Raw genomic sequence first — 27644 nt, 5'->3', positions numbered from 1 at the left:
CTAGTTTCCTAAATGGCCCCCTTAAGGATTGAACTCACAACCCTGAGTTTAGTAGGCCAATGCTCAAACTACTGAGCTATCCCTGTTCCAGGTGGTAGTGGAAATTTGTGGTAGTCAGGTTTTGTTTATTTCCAAAGATTGCACAAAGTCCTCTTTCTCTGAATGCAGAAGGAATAAAATCGCAGGAAATAGCTGCCTTTGCTCACAGTACCAAGACCATTCTTTACAGTCTGTATCTTGACCCAAAAACTCCTCCTCAGGTTTCTTCCAGTAACCATGTTTTTAACTGTTCCTTTTGGCTGTCTCCCTCTGATTTTCTTGTCTGTTTTCAATTTATTATCTGCCTTCCCCAACACACCCTTACCTGAAACAATATTCAGCAAAAGCTCGTGGGTGGCTTCACATACTCCTTTTGTCTTAGGTGGATTGTGTGCTTACTTTTATGTTAATTGAAGGCAAGTTCAACAGCTATCAACCTCAATCCCATAACCAAGTTTCTTCCAGTGCATAACAAGTGGGGAAAAAAACAAAAATGTGGCAGTAACATGATCTTTGAAGAGCTTCATTCTGGTCCCTCTGCTTGGATAGTCTATCCATTCTTAGTCTCTTAGCCCTGGTCTACACTATGAGTTTAGGTCGAATTTAGCAGCGTTAGATCGATTTAACCCTGCACCCGTTCACATGATGAAGCCGTTATTTTCAATTTAAAGGGCCGTTAAAATCGATTTCGGTACTCCTCCCCTGATGACGGGATTAGCACTGAAATCAACCTTGCCAGGTCGAATTTGGAGTAGTGTGGTTGCAATTCGACGCTAATGGCCTCCAGGAGCTATCCCAGAGTGCTCCATTGTGATGGCTCTGGACATGGCTCTGGACAGAGCTCTCAACTCCGATGCACTGGCCAGGTAGACAGGAAAAGGCCTGTGAACTTTTGAACCTCATTTCCTGTTTGGCCAGTGTGGCAAGGTGCAGGTGAGTGCAGATCTCATCAGCAGAGGTGACCATGATGGAGTCCCAGAACTGCAAAAGAGCCCAGCATGGACCGAACGGGTGGTACGGGATGTGATCACTGTATGGGGAGATGAATCTGTGCTATCAGAACTCCGTTCCAAAAGACGAAATGCCCAAACATTTGAAAAAAATCTCAAAGGACATGAAGGCCAGAGGCTATAACAGGGACCCGCAGCAGTGCTGCGTGAAACTTAAGGAGCTGAGACAAGCCTACCAAAAAAACAGAGAGGCAAACGGCCGCTCCGGGTCAGAGCCCCAGACATGCCGCTTCTTTGATGAGCTGCATGCCATTCTAGATGGTGCAGCCACCACTACCCCACCCCTGTGCTTTGACTCCATCAATGGAGTAGCACACAACAGGGATGCAGATTTTGGGGATGAGGAAGATGATGAGGAGGAGGTTGAAGATAGCTCACAGCAAGGAAGCGGAGAAACTGTTTTGCCCGATAGCCAGCCCGGGCCCAGAATTGGCGTTCCACGGCATGAACATGCCCCATTAACACCATGATGTCCACATTGCTGGGGCCCGCACTTTGAGATAAGTCTGTGTCCATGTCCTCATCACTCTCGTTAACACGCTGCCATCGCCTACTCACCTGGTTTTGCTTTTGCAGGTTCTGGTTTTGCATATACTGCAGGATAATGCGCATGGTGTTTACAGTTCTCATAATTGCGGTGGTGATCTGAGCGGGCTCCATGCTTGCCGTGCTATGGCATCTGTGCTGAAAAAAGGTGCAAAATGATTGCCTGCTGTTGCTCTAACAGAGGGAAGAGTAATTGATGACATGGCTTACAGGGGTGTCACACAGAATGGCCCCCTCAAGGATTGAACTCACAACCCTGGGTTTAGCAGGCCAATGCTCAAACCACTGAGCTATCCCTCCTCCCCTATTCATAGAGGGAGGTAAGGATGGGGGAGCAAATGAATACAAAACAAATCTGGTCTCTATTGTTTTGATCCACTCCATCTCTCTTATACATCTTAGGCTGGCAGCAGACGGTGCAGTACGACTGCTAGCCATTGTCATCTCCTGGCTTCTCGCCAGAAGACAGTGCAGTACGACTGCTGGCCATTGTTGTCTCCCATTTATGTCCAGGTGCCCCCGACCAACCTCACCGAGGTCATCCAGGAGCACACATATCTGCCCAGGCACCCCCGACCAACCTCACCGAGGTCGGCTAAAAGAGCACCCAGGAGACAACGACGACAACTGCCAGTCGTAATGCACCATCTGCTGCCAAAAGGCAATGAGCTGCTGCTGTGTAGCAGTGCAATACCACGTCTGGAAGCACCCAGAAGACATACGGAGACGGTGAGCTGAGCAGGCTCCACGCTTGCCATGGTATGTCGTCTGCATGGGTAACCCAGGAAAAAAGGTGAGAAACAATTTATTGCCGTTGCTTTCCCGAGGGGGGGGGGGTGTCGCTGAGGACATTTACCCAGAACCACCCACGATAATGTGTTTTTGCCCCATCAGGCATTGGGAGCTCAACCCAGAATTCCAATGGGCAGTGGATACTGTGGAACTGTGGGATAGCTACCCACAGTGCAATGCTCTGGAAGTCGACGCTAGTTTCAGTACTGTGGATACACTCTGCTGAGTTAATACGCTTAATGGTCTTAAGTTGGGACACACACAGTCAACTGTATAAAATTGATTTCTAAAAAATCGACTTCTATAAATTCAACCTAATTTTGTAGTGTAGACATACTCTTAGATCTATTTATATTGTGAGCTCTTCAGAGCAATAACTGTCTACTCCTTTGTGTTTGTACAGTGCCTAGCACAGTGAGTTCTGGTTCTCAGGTGGCCCTTATCCAATACCACAATACATACTTCCAATGATACCATAATGTAAACTTGCTAGATGGGGATACAGGTACTGAGAAGGGCATTATGTACATTTGACATGGGATATAAATCTCTTGGGGGGGGTCTTTTTTGGGGGGTGGTTTTTTGGGGGGTGGGGGGGTGGGCTTCTTGGTTTTGAAAATTGGGTTTTGGTACTGCTCCTATTTTCCAGCTCTGGAAGCCACATCAGGCTCTGTTGTGTTATTTCATTGGGCCCACACCAGGCCAGCTACATTCACACACCACTACTCAACCTAGTTGACAGATACAGACCACTTGAACTTACTGACCACATAGCTTTTGACTGTCTTTAAAAACAAATACTCTCTGTGAATTAATGAAGGGAAAGCATTCTAAATGTATTACAGCAAAAGCGGTGAAGACACAAAATGTTATTCTATTAAATATCCGAGGGTACGTCTGCACTAGTCCTTTTGACCTGAAATTAATTAAGTTAAGGTAGTCAACGTGTTTGTAAAGACCAGGGTGGGTTTGCTCCAGGTTACAAATACAGAGCAAAGCAGAAATATGCATTCATCCTGGAATAAATATTTGGGAAGTGATTTCAGTTTTAGAATTGTTGTACAGGTGATTAATGTTTTTCCTCAAGAAATTTGAGAAATCTAGTTGGACTGAACCAGGGATCTCCAGATCTTCAGCTTTACCAACTATCCATCCATGTTTTACTGGCCTGCCATCATCAGCAAGTTTCTTTTCAACATAGTTCAGTCTATTTCAGAGCAGCTATATTCCAGATGAAAGAATAGCAATCTAGGTCAAAATGTCCCCTTCAGACTGATCATCCCAATACAGTAAGCTGCAGTAAAGTTGTAGGCTTTGAGGAAATCTAAAACAATTTTTTGTACTACTATCTGAAATACAGCCATGAAAAAGAGCATTTCATTGCATGTTCTCATCATCAAAATATTTTGAAAGAAATGACGAAGCTTTGATAGCACCTAAGCAACGTGCAGGCGTGAGCACACGCACGCACACACACACACAAACTCACAAATGCTAACAACATTATTTGAAAGAATTTAGGGCATTTTCCTCATTGCCTAAAGGTCAGTTTCCTTCGAATTGCTGCAAGCAAAAGCAAAACAAATGAAGTGGGGCATTTGGCCAAAACACAAGGTATTAATAACTTTTCTGTTTTTTAAATGGAGCTGTTTAATATTTGTTCAGAAGCATATATAGGCAGTTGCCTGAAATTCAAGCAGAAGTCTGTCTTGGTTGGAGAGGAACAGAAAAGAGGCTACTATTCATGGAAATGGTACACGTCCTATTTTCTATTGGGGTTTGTGTGATAGTTGCCATCTTGGCTGACACACTCAGGATTCAACTGGGGATCTCCAGAGCAAAAAAGCACAAGATGCTACAGCTAGATTTAAAGAGTTAAGCTTGCTAGCTGGGGCTGCAACAAACACAAACTCTGTGGATGGGGCACAGACCAGAGACCTATAACTTAGGTATAAATGTAACCCATTTGTAAAAAGTGAGGTAATCAGTCACAAATAACAACAAATGTCAGATTCTGAACCTAGAAGAGACCTTTGTGATCATCTTGTCTGACCCCCTGCATAGAACTTCCCCAAAATAATTCCTAGAGCATCTCTCTTAGGGTATGTCTATACTACCCGCCGGATTGGCGGGTAGTGTTCGATGTATCAGGGATCGATTTATCACGTCTCGTCTGTATGCAATAAATCGATCCGCGAATCAACACCCGTACTCCACCTCGGCAGGAGGAGTAAGCGGAGTCGACGGGGGAGTCGCGGCAGTCGACTCACCACCGTGAGGATGTGCAGGTAAGTCGAACTAAGATAGCTGAAGTTGTGTATCTTAATTCAACCCCACCCCTCACTAGTGTAGCCCAGGCCTTAGATAAACATCCAATCTTGGTTTAAAAGTTGTCAGTGATAGAGAATCCACACGACCCTTGGTAAATTGTTCCACTTGTTAATGACTCTCACTGTTAATAATGTATGCTTTACTTCCAGTCTGAATCTGTCTAGCTTCAACTTCCAGCCATTGGATTATGTTAGACATTTCTCTGCAAGATTGAAGAGCCCATTATTAAATATTTGTTCCCCATGCAGGTATTTATAGACTGCAATCGAGTCACCCCTTTCATATTTGCATATGTCAAAGAATAATTGTGCAATACAGCTACAGTCAGGTGCTCAGTTATTGAAAATGGGTGTATTTTCACTCCTGCACATTTAAACCTGTTTTCTAGTTATCTCAGTTACATTCCGTATTTTATACTGAGCTCCTCATATATGGTTCCTATAGGTTTTATATCTATCACTATTTAAGCACTAAAAATCTCATATCTCAATAGAATTTATTTTATGTCTTCCATTAATTCCACTGAATCCATTTTACTATGAAAATGAGTGATGCAGCTGCCAACTTCCATCAGCAAAGAGATTACTATTTTGATTCTCCTCCTTTAATATAATTTGTGGTAGTCAGTTATAGAGTTATGGGTTTTAAAATACTACATAAGAATTCCCAGCAGTTATTCTATCTGTCTCATATCCTATGTTGCACAAAACATTTATAAAAGTTGAAATCACTTCATTTCCCAACAATATGAGAGGATATAAACAATAGAGTCAATATGTCACAGCTCAAAAGTAGGCAACTACAGAATGTAGATGCTTTTACATTTGTGTATACACAGACTGGTTATGGAAAATTTTAGTCCAAGTGCAGATAAGCAATTTGGCATTTTGGAACTAGAATTTTCCATTCACCCTGCCCATTTGTATGTACAAGTGTTGGTTTGCATATACAGATGTGGACTTTCTGGGGAAAAAACGTTTTGTATATACAATTTTTCTCACCATTACTTCAGCCCTTGTGTGTACACATTTAGCTCTACATGTAATATTTTGTTGATCAAAAACTAAACAAATTGCAGAGTTCTATTTATAAGTTACATTTGCACAGAAGCTAGCTCTGACATCATAACAGATCAAAATGATATCATAGGCTTGTGATGGGGTGCAACTCACCACTGTGGCACCTCCTGCTGGCTGTCTTAGGAATTAGCTCTGCACCCTCTTCTGGTGGTTTCTCACCCGCCGTCACCCCTGCTCCTGGATCCGTGTCTCCCCAAGGACCGTGACATCCTCTTCAGAGCACAGCACTCCAGATGTGTCACACTCATTTCTCCCCACTTCTGGGGGAACTGCAGTCAACTTACCAGCCACTTCCTTCAGTGGCAACCACAGCCAATTTTATGGCTACTTCCTCAGTGGTGAGGAAGTTGGAAGGCGGGAACAAGGCCCACCCACTACTTTAGGTCCCTGCTCAGGGATCCTGTAGATGTAAGCCACATGCTGTGTCCCCTCCAACCTCTCTGTATCTTTCCCTGGGCCACTTCCCCATGGCCCCCAGCACTTTGTTCACCATTACCTCAGGGCTTCAGCCTGCCAGTCTTATCAGCTAGCCAGGAGCAATCTCTAGCTTCCCTGGTCCCTGCTGGCAGCACTGCTCTCTCCAGGGTGCTGGCACTCCTTCCTCTTGCTAAGAGCCTGAACTTCCCTCCTCAAGCTCCAGGCTGCTATTGAACTCTTCTCTGTCCTGAAGCCCTTCTTATATCAGCCCGTTGGGCCATGATTGGCTACTCCTCTCAGCCCCTTTCTAATTGGCTACCTCTGGCGCAGCCTCCCTAGGGCTGCTTTTAACCCCTTTTCTACCAGTGAGGGGCAGCTGCCCTATCACAGGGCTATTGTTACACAATCTTTTACCTATTAATACCTTTCAAACAATAGACATAATCTGTTAGATATCTACTGCAGTCAAAATGGATTTTAACAATCCTTATTCTAGGTCTCTAAACTGCATTCTATTATTCTTAAAGAATTACTAATTTTGATGGGTATAGAAATGCACTAAAAACTCTCTTGCTCTCCTCTACAGGAATCACCATAATGTCAGGCAGATAAATGGGCATGGAAGTTTTTCATAGAAGGTTTTTCATTTTCCCAGTAGCAGGATGAGTGTAATAACTGGACTCAGTAATAACTGGACATAATGTTTGTTAAGCCACATATTTCATAGCGATTACAAAGAGTTCCAGGATGAAAAAATTCACCTTGCATAATCCACAGACTGAATGAAGAATAATACTCTCCTAAATTCCATTGAACATTGCAGGCCACGTTGATATCATGTACATGCACAAACAAATTAAGCTCAGCAAGCATGGAGAATAATTTTCTACTTTGGAGGGAATCCTATGTTTCAATATACTAATAGCCTTTGGAAGCCAATGTTTGAGAATGATTGCTGCATAGGACAGTTATAGTTTACACAGTTATGCTGTTTTATGGCTAGTGTGATTAAATGTTTCTCTTTTCAAGTATTTGGCCTTTATCTGCAAGTCCTTAGGCTAAAATAAACGCCTCTTTTACTATGACAATGTCAGACGACATTGACATAGAAGAAATAGATGCCAATGAAGCATCATGCTATGAAGCTACTGAAATACTTCTTTCCTCAGCCTCTTTCGTCCAGATATGCTAGGCTATTAGTGAGCTGTGGGAGTAACAGACATCACTCTTCACAGTAGAGAGGTGTGTGTGATCTGGCTAAAGATGTCCCATATAGAGCTGAGCAGGAAATGGTTTTCCCACATAAAAGTTTTTGAATTTTTCCCCCCATTCTGAATTGGGACAAATTCAAAGTTTTGAACATGTTTCTGAACTAAAAATTTAGAGGAAAAAGTCAGATCGGATCAAAATGTTTCATTTCAATACTTTTGAAATGTTTTCTTTTTCCTATTTTTCACAATAAAAATTTAAATTTTAAAACGCAAAGTCTTTTTGAACCCAAAATGGACCTTTTGGTTTAAAAAAGTCAAAGCAGGACATTTCAACAATTCCAAACCTTTTTTTTGCCATTTTTTTTCCAAAATGGAAAAGTTTTCAAAACTAACCTTTTTCCACAACAAGTTTTGATTTCTATGAACTGGCACTCTACATTCCCCCCCCCTCCCACAAACAAGTTTTATTGAAAAATTTCCAACCGCTCTAATCTCATCATGGTACCCAGATATTTCATCTCAACTCACGTGCGTGGGGCAGCACAAATAAACTGCATAGATCCAGACTAATAAAAGCTACTGACCAATGGATACTGGCTGCCTTCTGTGGAGAATGTCCATTTATGAGGAACACTCTTTAATAGAAGTTGAAAAGATGTTTATGACAACACATGAAAATCAATAGGTGTAAAGGCCTGATTCTATTTCACACTGGGCAAGGAGGTTTTTCTGTTTGTTTGCTAGTTTATTTGTTTTAACAGTTGGAGTCAGAAATTTTGACTTTTTGCAGAGGTGGTTTTTTTTGGGGGGGGGCCTTTTACTAAGCGATGGTGGCATTTGCATTGAAGACTATTACCTATGTTGTACTGAAATGCTCTGCGCCTAGGGTCTGTACACCTGGTTCATGGCAGTTGATGCTACACTCAAGTAATCAACTTCCTTCCTTATGTATATTTTATTTGCTTTGGCCTCTGCATTAAACTCTTCAGAGTGACAGCATTATAAGCACTGATTCACTCTTCCAATGAGAAGGAATAAATCCAGTAGTATTATGAAAAGGAAAAAAAAAAAAAAAGACTTCCAGCAGAAACTATCCTAACCTTACAATTTAGATTAAGTTAAGTTCTTTGTCAATAATTAGCTACCCACCCTTCAGTACCTGTACACATTTATTCTGTCAACTCATTAGTTTAGCAACATATCCCGTAAGTAATATCACTACGGGCTAGTCTACACTTACGAGCCGGGTCGACGCGGTGAGTTCGACTTCTCGGAGTTCGAACTATCGCGTCTAATCTGGACGCGATAGTTCGAACTCCGGAAGCGATAGTTCGAACTCCGGTACTCCACCACTGCAAAAGGCGGTGGCGGAGTCGACCTTGGAGCCACGGACTTCGATTCCGCGGCGTCTGGACGGGTGAGTAGTTCGAACTAGGGTACTTCGAATTCAGCTACGCTATTCACGTAGCTGAATTTGCGTACCCTAGTTTGACCCCGATTCTTAGTGTGGACCAGCCCTAAGAAAGGGGACATGAAAAATAACAAAATGGTCAAGTAATTACTATTCTCTGTTACTAATTCAGATATTGATTATCCAGCTTTAACTTTTTGTTTAAGAAATAGCAGTGGAACAGAACAAAAACAGCTATATTGTAGAATGACAGATCACCTTTTGACTCTCATTTGAACTGTAGTTAAAAAAGAAAAATACCTGATTTTTTTTTTAGTCTTAAATACCACAAAACAGGCTCCACAGTAATTTTCCTTTCTGAACTCAGTGTATAATCTGCTGGAACATTTAACTGTCATTGTAGGAGAAATATCTTCACATAAGAGTTACAAAAACATGGATACTATAGAAAAGCTTATGATAGATAGATGAGGTTAATGTGCATCATTTGATTTTGATATTCAGTGAGGTTTTGCCTCTGGCACACTGCATGATTTAACTCAGGAAACCACGAAGTAGCCTTTTGTTAGGCAATGGTGGGAGTTGCTTGAGGCCAGGCTAATTGTAAAGAATCTGTTGCTTTAAAAAGTGCTTTAGATGGGAAGGCTATCCCGGGATAAAATCGAGCCCATCATTCCCTTGTGAAGTTGCAACTAACACAAGGGCACTGAGAGTAAATACGTCACTAGTGCATTTCAAGGAAGTTTGTACACTAAATTGGGAGAATAAAATTAGGGCCTAGTGAGCAGAAATCAGCCTGTATAAGGTTAAAACATTGGATTCTTGTGACCTAATGAGTATTATTTGACATATATGATATCTACTGCACATTACACTTACAAAGTAAACTGTATGCCATAACCACTGGAGTTATTGGTCATTGCATTGCATGTATGCAATCTGAAATATCATTAGTTATTAAACAACAACCTTTTAATTATACCTTAAATTACTATGAATAACCTGAAAAAAAAATGGGACGTATCTTTTAGATAGAGATTTTTGAAACATCAGAGAAGAGATTGAAACAGAAAAGACAACAGCTAAGAGAAAATTACCCAGTTTCTTTATCAGCTGCCCTAGCCTGCTCAATTCAATCCTAGTTAGGAGTGCTCCTGGTTCCTTGCTTACGCTAAGATTCGCATAGCAACTTTCATGAACAGTGGGCTAAGAGATTTCATTTAATTTTGGTGAATGATGACACTGGCCTCAGTTATACTTACCTTGTCACCTGTCAACTGGACTATAGCAATGCAATATACCTGGGCATAAAGCTATCAGCCCTTAGGAAATTCCGGCTAGTGCAGAACATTGCAACATGCCTCCTCACCATCATGGACTATTATAAGCACATCAAACCTGTACTTTGTGTACTACAGTGACTCCCCATAGAATATTGAATCAAGCTCAAGATCTTGGTTTTATGGTCAAGGCGCTCAATGGACTGAGCACAGAATATCAAAAAGATCACTTAAGGCTCTGCAGCGAGGACTGTGGCCAACAATCCCGCTCCTCTGGCACAATGGAATTCTCTACAAAAAGGGGAAAGCTCATTTGGGGATGAGACAGTGCTTTCCCAGGGCAGGTCTGAGACTGTGGAATGAACTCTCACAGGAACGAAGGACCACCATAAGCATGACCACTTTTCACTTCAAATGGAAAGCGCACTGCTCCAACCTACCTTCCCTAGCACATATAGAGCAGTGTGTAAATTTAAACATTCCAATGTACTTACAATCTCTCATCCTCCCAAGAGGTGGAGAAAAGAACAATCTATACAACAATTATTTGTCAAGTTGCTTAATACACTTCTGTAAAGTGCTTAAATACCAGATGAGAATGGCATACAAACCTACATAGAATAGTTTCTCCTTATGTGTCATTCTGCTGTTATGACTGCTTATCAAACTGGGCAGGGATTAATAACTACAAATGCTTACATCTTCTTCAGATCAAATGTTGGCAGCCTAACAATTGGGAGAGTCCTTTAAAAAAACAGAACTATATCCAAATCCAGACTGTAACCCAATCAAACAGTAAATCAATCTGCTGCGTGTAGGAATCCAGAGGAAATGGAATCATGTTTGAGGTTTCATATTCAAGACATGAAGACCATACAGTTGTCCATTATGCACAATAGCATATTTTTTAGAAACCAGTTTTCTTGTAAGTAAGCAGAGACACCAACACCATTGCATAAAATACTCAGTGAGCATCCAGTTTTCATACTAAATGGAATACAAGGAATTTATTTCACTTCTACTGAATCATGTTTCAGTGTAACAATCTTTACTATCCACTTAAATGCCATAGAAAACACTGACCTTTAAGCCACACAGCTGTCTCTTTCCCGTTTCAGTCTGCCAGTTGTGAAGTCATCTTTGAAAGTTTACAGCTTCACAGGAAACACAATAGAAATAATGGAGCGAACACTTGATGCTAAGGAGAGTCTTAAAAAATGAATTCCCTCACCCTGAAAAGTAAGCAAGCTAATGCTCTGAACCTATGAATACTTAAACACATGCATATCTTTACGAAACAATTCATGTGAGCAAATGCACACAATTATTTAACTGTCCGCAGGATCAGAACCCAACTCAAGGTTATATCTACTCTGCAATTGGGCTGTATGATTGCAGCATTCATACACAAATCTGAGCAAGCTTTCATCTAGCTAGCTTAGATAGCAACAGCTATGAAGCTATGACAGCATGGACTTTAGTGCAGGCTAGCTGTCTAAGTAATTAGCCTGGGTTCTGGGTGGGATTGTATTGCCCACACTTACCTCCACAGTGCTACAGCTTCACTGCTAGTGGTACCCTGTTAGCTAGATTAAAACTAGCTCAGGTATGTCTACATGTGCTTCAGTTACACACACTGACTGCAGTGTAGTCCTGCCCTAAGGCTTAGAGAATATTATCCATTTAATTGGTTTCCACTTCTTTTGTTTAACTTAGTTTAACTAAACTATCATAAAATACACATCCAAATGTGATAACCAATAGTATTGGATGCTGGTCCCCTAGCAAGTGTGTCTGGACCATTATGGTCAATATTAGATTGATGGCTTCCTATAAATCATAAAGAACTCAATTTACATTTTCAGTCAGGCCCATTTCTGCCATTATGGCACTGGAAATAGGTCTTAAACGAGATTTAAATTACTAAAGTCCATTTTAACATCCCTTTAGACTGGCAGAGAGGACTTAGTGAAAATGTGCATTAGGCCCAAAGTGTTTTGTTTATATTGAGATAAGGGGATAAACAGAAAAGTATTTACTGATTTTTCCCCAAAATTGGTTTGTAGTTTGCAGAAAAAAAGGATTGGAAAATGACATAACATTCATAAAATTCAAACAATTGTTCATTTATGCATTCAATGGGCATGCCTGTTATGTGATCTTTCAACAAATCTTATTACACTAACAAAATTATACAAATTAACTAATTGGCAGCAGATAAACAACCAAATATATTGAAACAAGCCAAAATATTTTCTGAACCATTTTAATTATCCTGACTGAAGTACTTCTGTAATTCTGTTAACCACTTTGGACCTTTTTGTTACTTATTTCCTGTCACCAACTATTAAAGAGAAAAAAATTTCTTTCACTCAAAAGATATCTTACTAGGCCCTGCACACTCCACTTCACTTAACAAGTTAATGGTGCCTTTACTAGCACAAGATCCCAAAACACCTTAGAAACCACAAATACAGAAATCTATAATGTGTGTTTTATTTTATATATATACACACACCAAGAGACACAGACACATATGCAGACACACAGACCCCTATATTGATTATTTATATGATAACAGATCCATGGATTCCAAGGCCAGAAGAGACCATTGTAATCATCTAGTCTGATCTGCTGTATAAGACAGGCTAGGGTTGCCAGGAGTCTAGTTTTCGACTGGAACACCCGGTTGAAAAGGGACTCTGGCGGCTCCAGTCAGCACTGCCAAGTGGGCCATTTGAAGTCCGATTGGCACTGCTGGGGTCTAAGGCAGGCTAGTCCCTACCTGTCCTGGCACTGTGCTACACCCTGGAAGCAGCCAGCAGGTCCGGCTCATAGGCGGGAGGTGGGAGCATGGGGCTCTGCACGCTGCTCCAGCCACAGTCATCAGCTTTGCACTCCCATTGGCTGGGAACCACAGCCAATGGGAACTGGGGGGCGGCTGTGGGCGAGAGCAGCAGGCGGAGTCTCCTGGACCCCCGCCTAGGACACGGACCTGCTGGCTGCTTCTGGCGCGCAGAACAGGACCAGAACACACAGAAAAAGCCTGCCTTAGCCCCACTGTGCCGCTGACTGGGAACCACCTAAGGAAAGCCTACGCGCCAACCTTGAGCCCCAGCCCCTGCCCCAGCCGCCAACCCAGAGGCCCCTCCTGCACCCCAAACCCCTCATTTCTGACCCCCTCAGAGCCCACACCCCCAGTTAGACACCTCCCCCAGCCCTATGAAAGTGAGTGAGGGTGGGGGAGAGCGAGCCACCAAGGGAAGAGGAATGTAGTGAGCAGAGGGCGGGGCCTTGGGGAAGGGGCGGGGCTGGGGTATGCGGTTTTGTGTGATTAGAAAGTTGGCAATGCTACGCAGGTGATAATACTTTGCAAAATAAATTTCTAGAGACTATATTTTAGAAAAACATCCAATTTTGATTTTAAAAAATGTCATCATGAAGAATCCACTATGAGCCTTGGTAAATTTTTCCAATGGTTAATTACATGAAATGTCAAAAATTTACATCTTATTTAGGCAGTATTTCCTGTTCATCATCCACCATTGAAACACGTTTTGATTATGGACCACGGGTCCAATCGATTTTAGGAATTTAAATATTGCTAAAATAGTGTGTAGTCAATAGAACTAGACAAATAATTTGAATATTTGCCAATTGTGCATCTTTTTTCTCATTTGAAATTGTCCATGAGGACTGTGTATGTATTCTGTGTATGTATTCCAATGTATTCTTATTTTTAGATTGTTTGACAGCTAGTTTCTGAAAATTCTTGGTCTGTATCTTGTTTGTGACCAATTGTTTGTGAGTATTCAAAATGTGAGCTGATTTGTTGTGTGTCACAGGTCACAGGGTGAAGGTGATGACAGACATTCCATGAATGAATAAGCATTACTCATTAACCTTCTAGTGTGAATAGTCCAATTACAACTTTGATGTACACGTTCTGTGAACATTATCCAATACTAATTAAATTGCTGTGTCAGTGACTTCCTGCCTGTAAAACTTATTCACTAGAATACTTACAGAAAAATAAATACAAGTGCAATCAAAATGAATTAAGAGATTCATATTAACATTAACAGATTTTTTTGTGGTATTAGCCCATTACTAATAGTAGTAGTAACAGAAAAAAAAAGGGGGGGAGTGAAATACTATGGGTATGCTTGATACCTGGAATATCTATTTATGGTGTAAATCCTACCCCACTTATTTCATGAGCACAAAGCATGAAAGATAGTGGAAGTGAATAAAAGGCAAGCGGTGGGAAACCTATGCAAAGTGATACGCAGCTCTGCTTTACCATAAGCTGTGCTCTGCGGGGCTCCACCTACAGAGTTGGGGATAGGAGCAGGGCCAGTCCAGAGGAAGGTTGGAGGAATGATGGTTGGATGATGATCCACTGGCTGGACCTCTCTATGAACGTGGAATCCATTAGTATGTACATGAGGCTGACATAATTAGTGTGCTTCCACTAAGTTTCCCATGGACATCCCTAGTTACAGCCCATTTACTCAAAATGTGTGCAGGGACAAGGATTTAGTAGCTAGCTTTCCATATCTCCTTTGTACATCACAGGTGTACCCCAGAACAAAGAAGCTTAAGCTTGATGGTGACATTTAATTTGAGATGTTGATCTAAAGAATGTAATTTCTGTGTTAAAGCATGCTGATCTGGTGTACCATTAAAAAAAACAATACTAGAACCTGGGCCTGGTTCCCAGACACTTGGTCCTAATTATTACATTTATGTTCAGATTTGTGTAAGATAGAGTACTTTAGAAGACTTTGTCCAAAAGGCCCACACATTTATTTTTATATTTTGGAACACCGGGGAATTCCCTAAATGGTTACGCCTTACTGAATATGGACCTTTGTCCAAAAACTTCAAACTCTTAAAATTAATTAACTTACTTCCACAGGGGCCCCTTTGGGGTTAGGAACAATGAAGGAAACTGACAGACTCTTTCATAAAGAGCTGTGTAGAGGAGAATGATATAAGGTGTCCAGAAATGAGACTGTTAGTAGCTATTGTTCCAATTTCTAAGAAGAAGGAAGTAGGGGAACAGAATGATTTACAGGATTGGTAATGGGATACAAAGTTTTACATTTCGATGTTGCTCTCTTCAAAACCCAATAATTTAAGGTAAGGAAGATATCAAAGAGCCAGTAGCTCTTTGGTTGCTTTTTCAGTTCTTTGTAGACAAATATCCACTCAACAAAATACACTTCCTAATTGCCAACATTGTTCTTTGCTACTATTAGAGAGACCAAGAACTGAACTGGTATGGGTATCTAATTGTAGACAAATATCCACTCAACAAAATACACTTCCTAATTGCCAACATTGTTCTTTGCTACTATTAGAGAGACCAAGAACTGAACTGGTATGGGTATCTAATTACCTTCTCACACCCAACATGAAGATTGCATTGCTGCTATCCATACTATACCTACTCTGAGACTATATATAGAAATTCAGGTCTCAGGTCTTTCAGGAACTCTAAGCAGATTCAGTTAAAAAAAAAAGTGGTGTCCTGCCTTCAGGGGCGGCTCTACCTTTTTGGCCGCCCCAAGCAGTCATGCGCGGGAGGCGCCCCGGAACCCTGGGAGCAGCGGACCTCCCGCAGGCATGACTGCGGAGGGTCCGCTGGTCGCGCCGCTCGGCTGGACCTCCTGTAGGCATGATTGCAGCAGGTCCGCCGGCCCAGCCTGCCGCCCCCCCCTGCCGCCCCCCCGGGAAAGGGCCGCCCCACACGCATGCTTGCTGCGCTGGGGTCTGGAGCCGGCCCTGCCTGCCTTAACTGTACAGTAAGAAAAAAAGTATATTGTGCAAGCACCTGATACTCATTTGCACAGTAACAACCCTACAATGTATTCAGTGCTCCTGCCATCTCTGTTTTGCAGGAAAAAAAAGACAGGTGAAAGTGACAGAATAATGGTCAACTATCCTTACAATGTTTATAAAGTCCTGCTTTCCATTCCTATATGGAGCTTTTGTACCAGTAGCACCAGAAGACTAGAAGCTTAGTGAGGATTTGGCAATTCTATGCCACTCTTCTAAGCATCATGGCACAGAGAGCATAATCATGTGAAAGGAGCCATAGCTGGAGCATCTCAACTGGCTCACTACTCCTGACTGACAAAATGGCTTTTTCAGGCCCTCTGCAGATGGACACAAGTTAGAGTTGCCATGAGCTCACTCTCCCACTCCAGATTCTAGCCTAAGTGCAGATCAACAAGAGCCAAGAATCAAAAGCTCAACAAGTTTTCCACTGAGGGTTTCAAAGGATGCTAATTCCACTGCCTCCCCTGGAACGGTAGTCCCTTGCCTTAGTTTACAGTCACTGTCTACCTTTGTGGATTTTATAACCCAGCAGTTCTGCTATCTTTCAACTCACCAGGAATTTTCCAAAGAAAACAAACTGAAGAGATAATTGGTCTACTAAGTAAGCAAATATATGCAGTGACATATTTGATGAATAAGATCAATTCACTTTTGGGTGTTTGTTGAGGAGGATTTATTCCACATTGGGTAAACAGAATAAGATTCAGTCTGATCTCTGACCTCTTATTTCAGGGATTTTCTGCAATACGCCGAGGTTGCATGCAGAAAAGTATTTACATATGCTAAGAAATTGTCATACCTATAGGATAGTCAACTTTTACTAAGCAGTAGTTCAGAGTGTCCAAGTCTGACTGCTTCTTACCTCATCTATTCCTGTGATCTGTAACTTTGATAGTCAGTCCTTCAAAACAGGATTTCCATTTTAATAAGGTCATGCTGTACTTGTTAACACAACAACCGAAGAAAGAATTACTGTAGGTAACTAAGCAATGAGACAAAGTGGCACGTAATTGTATAATGAAATGATTAACCCAGAGCAAATATTACAATAAAAGATTTTCAGTAGAAAACATATACATCCAGTAAATAGTCCATCTGCCAGGTTCTTAGACAGATGAGTGAGTGCCCTATGTATTCAAGAAAGGCTGGTACTCAAAGCTCATGATGCTTTGATACTAAATACAAACAAGACAATGAGGAAAATATTTCCCTAATGTATCAAAATGCTTCTTTTCTAAACTTCCCATTTTTAAAGTGGCATAATCATTTGTGCAGATAACATGATAAATGTAGTGCATACTCAAGCGTATAGAAAAAAATTGTGAAGATTTATGAAATGCTGACAGATCTCAAGTACTGAATCAAAATTTTAAACATTGCTAGATTTGTCCATCCCACTTTCAAGAGGAAGAGGGAATATCACATGCTAGTCTGAAAAGCGCTCAGATACTACAGCAGTGAAGGCCACATTTTTAGTGTTGGTTGAATAGTATTTTCTGAACCCAATAAATAAACAAACACATGCATATGTACTGAAAAGGCTTTATTTGACTGGTGAGTCACCCACAAAACTTTCCCCAGCTACTGAAAAGTAATTTATAAGTATTTGCTAAATAGTTTGGAAAAAACAAGGTCCCACCTCTCAGTTATTCACTTCAGCTGTTTGCTAGTCTTTATTTGCACTGTGCCAATTAGTCAAATGGTATTGTTTCTGCTCATTTACAAGAGGGCTGAGACGAATAGGAGAATGACACATAGTACGTACAAGAATAGCACATAAAGTCACACACTTGTACAAATTTGTGAAACTTTCCACATTTTCATCTTGAATCCCTGGCAGTGACCCAGATATTCATGGAAAATGAGTCGCATTGACCCCATGAATAGCAGCAAATCTAATCGGAGTTGTTTATTCGTGAATATAGTCACAAATCTGGTTTTCATTGTTCAACCATTTTGAAGCCAGAGAATACCAAATAGGAAGAGTGACAGCATTAAATAGAGGAAACAGTTGGTTTCGTCCATGAGGTTACTTTGATTGCAATGAAAGATTTCATAAACCCTATTCTGCCTGAAAAAACACATCTTTATTTAGAGTTATGCACTACACATATGAAGCTTAATTCATTAACTTGTATAAAACATTCTCTGAGATTCCCAGATGGAGAATACTATGGAAATATGATGACTAATTATTATGGTATCTAATACAGTATATATTGAAGCAGCTATGTTGGAAGAAGAATGACTGCACTAATTAATCCAGAGAAATAAAAGTGAGTCTTTATATAGGGGGAGTTTTCAAAGGCACAAATGGCATTTTAAGCACTCATTGAAAGTCTGTGAGAGTTTGGGGCCTAAATGCCATTTGTGCTTTTGAAAATCTCCCCCTATAGTCCTTAAATGCTATACTGCCATTTGTAAACTAGAACACTGCACTGGGATCAATTGCAAGCTAATTAGAGCTGTGGAATCTCCACATTTTGCTTTGCAGAGGTTCATGGAAACATTTTTATTTGGTTTCTTTCATGGGAATTTGCACTTCTAACATTTACTGAGAGTTTCAGGTTCAAATAAATACAAGCCCTCAAAGCAAAATCCAATAAAAAACACCAACTTTCACTTCATATTCACACACCACAATTTGCATGATTTTGATACAAAAAAAATCAGTCCAGGTTTTCTTTGAACTGAGGCCACGGATGCCCAAAACTTTGACAAACGTATTAGCATAATCTACATGTTTGAATTTGTGAGGAAATCTGAAAGCAGGCTAGTTTTACTTACTTGTGAACCTTAAGGACCTGGCTTTAAAAAAGTGACTGATCGCCACTGAGGAAAAGAGGACCTTTCTTGCAACAGCAGTTACTACTTAAATAAATGATATACCCACAAAAGATAGAGCAGAGCTCTGTTGAATGAATTGTAACTAAAACATACCAAGACAGGCACATGACTGCAGCACTTGTGTTTCTGATGGCTATAAATTTGTATTGCTTATTTTAATTTGTTTCATGTTCCCATGACCCTTCATGGTCACAAAAATAGATTCATGGTTTTCTATTTTCTATACTTACTGGGTGAACGTATTAAAGTCTAAAGTAGAGTTTTATTAAAGTTGATGCAAAAAAAAATAAAACAGGAAGGAATACATCTTGCACATCTGTGGAATATTACCCTATTCTCTTTTACATTGGCATAAGTGAAGAAAGTCAATGAATTTAGACAAATGTAAAACAGTATAAGGAGAAAATCAGGCTGAATGGAGTTACTCAGGTTTTACATCACCATAAATAAGAGAATTCAGCATTATATTTTTATACTTCCTTTACTTGAGGACAGGGAAAAGGGAAGTTGAGAGGTTTTTGTATCCAGCAAATTTCTGTGTCATGATCTGCAAATGGATGGATGAGTGACATACTGTACTTACATGCTCACAGATTAAAAGGATAGTGAACTCACAAATCTATAAAAAAAGCACAGTAGAGAGCAACCCAGCAGGATCCCATAAAATTCTCTACAGGACTCCAACAATTTTTATCAAAGGGCACAGTAAATATGTTCACAAAAATAATGTTCAGGATAACAGTAAGATGCAACAATCTGATTTTGAAAGTGATGGTTTCAGCATATCTGCTGCTTTCTAAATTTAGCCCAGAAAAGTTTGAAATCATCCGTCCACACGAAAGGGCAATTTTTTAGTGACCATCCATTACAGAAGAGATAAATGACAAAGTCTGCAAATTTGAAGGCACTTGTTACTCAGAGTTGACGTTTCAAGCAAAAGAAACATTTTACTGTACAATAAGTATAATGAAAATCTTATCTAGTCCTCTTCATATGAAGTGCTCATTGGCAATCCTTGAGTATTTCACAACAATCTTTTTATATACAGCCTAAGGACTCAAGAAACCCCTACTCTCTCTCTTCAAAGGCTTGTTAACTATGTGATGAATAAATCCGTCACTTCCCATTCTGAACTTACTTTCTGTCCTGATTGCTTCAGGATCCTGTATCTAAGGCAACATTTCACCACTCAGCATCGATTAAAAAAGTGATTGGCTTATCAGCATCACTGTGCCAATAGACAGAACTGATTGGTTTCTAGAAATAGCAATCATGACAGATACTGTTATTTCCCTTGATTGGCTACTTTTCAGTGATACTTTGAGAATTCATTATCTGCTGTATCTATCATGGTTTGTTGAACTAGCTTCATTTCCCCTCCCCCCTTTAAAATAGAGCTGTAATTAAATGTCCCTGAAATCAATAGCTACACTTCTGTTTAAATTGTACTGCCTTCATTTAAGGAGATTGCTACAGTTTACAGATCCTGTTAAAGACCTGAGCTGTATTAGTCCAACCAGGGGTAGATTTTTATTTGCTTTTTTAGTTTAATTGTCCTAAGGGACAAGTTTCATTTAGGGAATGTTGGGACTGTTTTGCTTTTTTTTTTTTGTTTGTTTGGTTTTTTTTAAGTAGGAACTATCAGGGTTTCCAGTCAAGCTTAGCAAATGTTCAAATTAATTAGAGTTTGGTATTCTGATACACCATGAAGTGCATCCAAACCACTGCTACAGGTAATGGAATGAGAAAGGGGGAAATGATGGCAACGCATAATCCTCTTTAAATATTGTTTCAAGTTTATAGAACATCCTTCTTCTGCACATTTGTTAAACTATAATTAGATCTTAACTCATGTATTATATGTGCAGAGTCCAGGGACAAAACATTAAAGACGTTAAAACCTCACTGGAAATGTTAGCGATTAATTTGAGTATTTTATCAAGTCTACACAGGGATTCAAAATCTGAGGAAGTGCTGGAGGAAAAAAAATCCTGTCTTATCTCCAAAGAACAATGAATGGACAAGAGTGAGTTTATTTGGGTTTACTTGCCAATGCATTTAGATGTTAAAACAGCAACCCCAGAACTACTTACTTCAAAGTAAAATGATATAAATTATCGCACAGTGCAGAACTTTAAAATAATGTAATTTTGGCTAATTGAAGAGAGAAGTTTAATTCACAATCAATTCTAATTATATCAATATCAGTATGGAACATCCAGGATGCAAGTTAGTTTAGTAATAGAGAGGAAAGGGATTTTGTGCAAATTTCTGAGGTAAACTTTCAAATTCCAGGTGCGAGTCTATTCAAGTTGTCTGCTTTTCCATACATACCCAGTCAACAAGTGATACAAATTTAATTTTGAAGTCCCTGTAGCATGATACCTGATACTAACTCACTTTCATTCAGATTATTCTTCAGTTGAATAAGAGTACTGAACTCCTGTCTCATCACATCTGCCACATGCCACACTTCTATGTTTTCAACCTTATTATTATTTAATAAACAATTGAATGAGGGCCATGTAATGCAAATCAACATGGATTCATGGAAAATAGATCCTGTCAAATTAACAATGTCTTTTTTTGATGAGATACAAGTTTGGTTGATAAAGGTTATAGTGATGACATATACTTAGACTTCTGTAAGGTGTTTGGTTTGGTACCAGGGGTTTTGATTAAAAAACTGGCAAGATATCAAAAATAACATGGCACACATTAAACAGATTAAGAACTGACTAATTGATAGGTCTCAAAATGTAATTGTAAACAGGGAATCAAACAGATGTGTGTCCAGGGGGTCCTGCAGGGATTGGTTCTTTGCCCTATGCATTTGCCATTTTTATCAATGATCTGGAAGAAAATACAAAATTATTGATGAAGTTTTCAGATGACATAAATTGAGAGAGTGGTAAATAATGAAGAGGATAGGTGACTGATTCAGAGTGATATAGATTGCTTGATAAACTGGGTGCAAGCAAACAATATGTGTTTTAATATGGCCAACTGCAAATATATACACATCTTGGAACAAAGAATGTAGGCCATACTTCCAGGATGGGAGACACTATCCTGGAAAGCAGTGACGCTGAAAAAGATTTGGGGGTCATGGTGGATAATCAGCTGAACATGAGCTCATAGTGTGATACTATGGCCAAAATGGCTAATGTGATACTGGGATGCATAAACAAAGGAATCTCAAGTAGGAGTAGAGAGGTTATTTTACTTCCGTATTTGGCACTGGTATGACTGCTGCTGGAATTCTGTGTCTAGTTCTGATGCCCACAATTCACCCTATATGAACTGAAATTGTGATGTTGGAGGCCAAAGCCTGATAGCAATTGCTGATTTACCTTCTCCTAGGTAAATGAGTCTTGAGTTGGCCCAGGATATCTTGGTCACCATGACAACCAGAGAATTATCACAGGTGGTTGCAGAGAACTCATTTAGCCAATCACACTATCTGGTGTTTGTGTTAGAATTGGAGTTTGAATATTACTTCATGGATGGATCACTGACCACTGCAATATGAGGTCCAGACCATCTCACCTCTTGATTTGCCAGGGGGCTCTAAGGGAGAATATTGCCAGCAGACAACTCAAGGTTTTTATGGGGTTTTAACAATATTTCGTCAGCCACCATCTATAAGGGTCTCCGTCTCTGGGTTCACCATCACAGGTCACTTTGGGTTATGGATGGCAGGGGTCAGATGATGATTGCAGAAAAATGGTCAGAGCACCCTAAGAGGAAGTTTTGTATGGTTGTTTTGTTACAGATTTTTATGCAGTGGCTGAGAGGCTGGAAAAGAAGAGTATAGCTGGGGAGAGAGGCATTTGAATGACAATTCATTCACCTTTCCTCTCAGTCCTTGTCTTCCTCATGTACAATGGCTGATCAATGATACTGGTATGTATAGCTGTCACTATTAAAAGGCACACCGGACAACAGACCATACAGTTACCATGGCAACAAACAGTAGCCACCATTTTCTTCTATTCTTCAAGATATCTGTATCTCAATTACCACTGTGTGGTCAACTGTGGCAAATCCTGTTTTTGTTTTTATTGGAGACCATTGTATGATTTTAAGGTGTGAGTACCATACAGTAAAGTGAGCATAAAGGAATCCTACAGGAGATAAAATGTCTCTAAGGCACAGAGACAAATAAGAGCACTGCAGTGAATTGAAAATAAAGCTGTTGGATATGAAATCTGAATCAGGAGGCTTGCTGTGTAAGGTATGTTTAGTAAAGCAATACCGTCATAAACAAATGTAATACATGATATATTGCAAAAATCATTCAGAGCAAGAAAACCATCATAATTAAAAAATGTTTTAATTCACACAGTCAAAAGCAGAGGACAAATATATTATACCTATATAATTACGGATAACAATTCTCAAAGTGCCTAAGTACTGTTTTCAAAACTACAGGTACTTAGGATTGAAGCTGGGCAAAACTTTTTTCCCCCCACTCAACAATGTAGATCTGGGTTGACCAAAGCATTTTACAAATTCATAACAATTTTGACAAATTCCAATTTTCCAACTAGATTCACAAGGGGCTTTAAGGGCCATTCTCAAAACTAAAGGTGTAGATGTATTGCCCTCCTATACACAGTACCCAGTGGTTAGGGCCCTTAGTGGGAATATGGGAGATCCAAGTTCAAATCTGTACTCCAGAACATATTTTTTTTTTAAACTTGAAACTAATTTTTTCTGACTTTTCAATTAGCCATAAATTCTGAAAAATATCATTTTAAAATTCAACCCAAACTGATTTTATTATTTTTTCATAAGTTCCAATAAACCAGTGGGAAAAAATTATTCACAGAGCTCTACTTAGAACTTAAGTTCCAAAGTCAATCAGACTTCTGCTTCTAACTGACAAAGTCACTTGTGAAACCATCACCCTGTAGCTATATTAGCTTGAAATGGCAGCAAGACTTTTAGCAATTTCATGATGTACCAGTACATTATATACAAATGGTTAAAGAAATCTACACACTGAAACTTATGTTGACTTGAATATCAGCCTATGTACCATGCATCTAGAGCCTGATCCAAAGAAAGTAATTCACTGAGAGTCTTTCCACTGACTTCAAAGAGCTTTGGGTTAGGAATCTGATGCACAAGTTAATAGGATATGTAAATACAAGACTTCATACAAACAAGATGTATACGTAATATTCAAACTACTAAACTATTTTCTCAAAAAATAACACACGCATTAGGAATCAGTGTCATAAAATCTCTGAGTGATCTTTAATATGCTAAACATTTCTATCTGACTGCCTGCACTTGAAGGATTATCAAGTCAAGTAAGACAAGGCAAGTCAATTGCAGTGTTCCAGCAGTTAATAGGTTTTAGTTCAGAATATGAAAGGTTAGTATGTATTTCAAAATCAAAGATACTCCAGCAAGAAGAAAATTTTTGGGGTAGTACTTGACACCTACCATTAAATTAACCTTTAGGAAAATTAAAAGGAAAAACTCTAATGCTATTTAATGCCTTTTGCGATATTTGTTGTTTAATTTTAATTAGGATAATAATTAGGGATAATAAGAACATAGAAAATATTTTGCAGTTATTTATAATCCTATAATTTTAGACTAATGTTTTTCTTTAAATATTTCTAAATTGTCCTCATTAAGCCTAAATCCAGATATGAAGCCATTATTATGTGGAGAAATATCAAAGGAAACACTCATTCCACCAGGGGCAGCTCTAGGTATTTTGCTGCCCCAAGGACGGCAGGCAGGCTGCCTTCGGCGGCTTGCCTGTGGGAGGTCCCTGGTCCCGCGGATTCGGCGGCAGCCTGCGGGAGGTCCACCAAAACCGCGGGACCAACAGACCCTTCGCAGGCATGCCACCAAAGGCAACCTGCCTGCCGCCCTCGTGGCAACCGGCAGAGCACCCCCTGCAGCTTGCTGCCCCAAGCATGCGCTTGGCGTGCTGGTGCCGGGAGCCGCCCCTGCATTCCACCCTTGAATGAAGATTTTGAAAACTGGTGAAAAGATTACTTAGGTGGTCTCTCTGTCTCTCCTGCTTTCTTCTCTATGCATTAGAATGTTTTCTTTCCCTTTCTTCTGAGACCTTAGGGACACATGCTGTGGGCCATAATATTCTATGTGCCCTTTTGTCATAGCATCAACATAAAAATTCATAATGGCGACAATATGAAAATAGAGAATTGCAAACCGTGCTTGATTAATTTTTCATCTTTGGAAGGTATTTTAATTTTAATTTACTGCTAGATATTGAACTTTATGCCTACAAATGGTAAAAAGTGAATCTCAAAGGGCTTGATCCTTCAGAGACTTACACACATGGTGATCTTCAAAGGATTACTCACAGGCCTTGCCTTCACTGCGAAAAAGAGGTGTGTGCTCTTAACTCAAGTTAACTAAGTTCAGATAAAGACAAGGCAGTCTGTAGTCTTCAGATGAGTTAGATCAAGTCAAAGACTATGGGGGAGCCTAGTCTTTAACTTGACCTGCAAATTTTCATGAAGGCTATGGACCACCTTTTCTTCATTAGCATTTTACCTCAGGTCCAGAACACATTTTCTCAGTGAAGGCAAGGTCCCAGAGTCTCACATTAAAAGCACGTGTGTAATTTTTTTTTTTTTTTTTTTTTAGGACTGGGGCCTGAGACTGGTGCACCTATTGGGATATAGACACAGAGTGCAAGCACCTCATTTCTTGTAATATATGTGTAGAAAACCCCAGAATAAAGTAAGGCTAACATTTAGTCTCTTCTGGAGTTTCCTGCTTTTCCTTTTGCTTGAGTGGCACTAACCTTAACAGGGCTGAGGAACAAACCACAACAGAGAACCATATGCTGGAGAAGTTATATCAGTGCTACATATATCATCTTAATACTGTAATGTGCTTTCCTCTTACCCATTAGTTGGGTTGCAGATGGATGTGGCTTCATGAAGTATGTGGAGCTAGGAATTGAAACAGAGTGGGTGGGACTGCCTGTTGCCAGCTCTAGGGGCTGCTGTGTTAGGACTATGACTGCACTAAAGTGTGTGGGATTTTTAGACAATGTAGTCTTACCTCATGTAGCCCACAGAGGTATCTTAAAGCTATTTTACATTGCAGCAATGCAAGAAACCTACAGGCCTACACCTTGTAAGATATTAGCCTGAAGAGTTAGCATAAGGCTTTGAGGCCTATGAACTTTAGAATGAGTGAGTTGTCTAACAGTGACCCTGAGTAACTGGGAAACTGAAAACATTACAGTTAGAGGATTTTGGTATGAAATGATACCAGGTAACCACAGGGATATGAACCGATACCAGCTTTTCGATATTTTAGGATAGGAATATCCGCAGATGTCTAACCACAAGACTGCTATGGAAACTAATTGATATATATTCTAATAAGCTAGAGGTAAGAGGCCTAGTAACCTATGGAAAAGGTACCCCAACATTAGTAAGGTGAGGAGATACAAATAAGGAATAGGGGAAAACTCGTTGAATATTCATTAGGCATTGTAACATCAGCGTAACATTATAAAAGTTGTATCCCAATCTATGTGCTTTGGGAGGAAGAGATGGAGGTGCCAGGATGATGGCCACTAAAGATGGTGAAGAAGAAGATAATGACTAACATTTCAGATTTTTCTGCATGGGATGGTGAGAGTATATGGGCAGTTAGATATACGTTCTGTATTATCTCAATCTACCTTGCTGAGTTAGAGTTTGTGACTTTCCTGTTATCAATTAAACTATTACAAATACAGAAGCGTTCTCCTAAGTGAGTGTTGCAAGCATGCACATTGGAGTTCCCAACTGAACAGTAATTGAGTCACTGGACTTGAGGTTGGGACAAGAGCTTATCAAATGTCAGTGTTAGCTGGGAATTCTTAAGTAACCAATTTAATTAATACACAATCCATACTTCAGGCAATACTCATTCCTTAGTATGCTGCTGCTACAATATTTTGTATCTATTAGTGCACCCAAACATCCTATTCACGTTCATAACTGATGATGTGCAACAGGGAGATATCTTCAGGGAGATATCCATAATATGCCCTAAAATAGCCCTCATGCTCCAGTAAGCTTGGAGCCATTATAGTGCATATTAGAATTTTAGTTTATTTTGCAATGTGCATTTTCCTTGCACATTACAATGAATGAATTTCTTCTGTTACTGCGTTGCCCAGAATCTCCCACAACATATTTACATTCATTGGAGTTTGGTTATCTCTGCAGTTTTACTAACCAAAACAATTAAATGTTATCAAGCAAGCTTCATCAATTCACTGTACACTGAATTTTCTAAATTAGTGATTAAAAATATTAAATACTGGTCCCAATACTGACCCTTGGGAAAATATGCTATGAACTTTTCTAGTAGTAGCCATTAGCACATTTCCTTTCTCTTAGTCTGATTTTAATCCAAAGAGATTAAAATCCATATTTTTTGCTTCTTTATATACTTGAGGAATTTTATCAAAAAACTCGTTGGAAATACAAGTAAATTATGTCCACTGGGTTACATAGCTATTATTTTAATAATATTTTCAAGTACTAGCAGATTAAGGATGCAGAACTTTCTCCTATTGAACTCATCCTGGTTTAACCTTTCAGGTTATTTATTCAAGTGTTGTAGTATTTTCCTAATTGGACAATCCCTTCATTTTCCTAGAACTATTCTCTGAACCGTAATTCTCATGCACTCCCTGAACTTCCTTTTAAAAAAAATATGCAGCTCATTAGTATCCATAAATGATTGGCAATTATTTTGTAGAAAAGAAGCAGTGCAATATCTGAAATCACTAATTTCTTTTCACAATAAACCAGTGTTTAATTTGTGCC

The 27644-nt window shown here is 39.8% G+C and overlaps 2 long non-coding RNA genes across 3 annotated transcripts in view; one reads left to right on the top strand and one right to left on the bottom strand.

Annotated features, from left to right (window-relative positions):
* LOC123377695 overlaps positions 1-27644 on the bottom strand; it is a 120408-nt gene that overhangs the window by 68922 nt on the left and 23842 nt on the right. The window contains exon 3 of one of the 2 annotated variants that reach the window (XR_006582279.1): positions 11200-11270. The exons of the other annotated variant lie outside the window; for it this stretch is intronic. This is a non-coding gene — a long non-coding RNA (uncharacterized LOC123377695). The remainder of the gene's footprint in view (positions 1-11199; positions 11271-27644) is intronic. 2 annotated transcript variants of the gene reach the window in all.
* Positions 22279-25642, top strand: LOC123377694. Its single transcript, XR_006582278.1, has 3 exons — positions 22279-22413; positions 22586-23047; positions 25453-25642. It is a non-coding gene; the product is annotated as an uncharacterized LOC123377694 (long non-coding RNA).

Source organism: Mauremys mutica, chromosome 9 (assembly GCF_020497125.1).
Source record: "Mauremys mutica isolate MM-2020 ecotype Southern chromosome 9, ASM2049712v1, whole genome shotgun sequence".
Lineage (NCBI taxonomy): Eukaryota > Metazoa > Chordata > Testudines > Geoemydidae > Mauremys > Mauremys mutica.
Note: the sequence above shows the minus strand (reverse complement) of the source record. Positions and strands in the feature narration are given on the sequence as shown.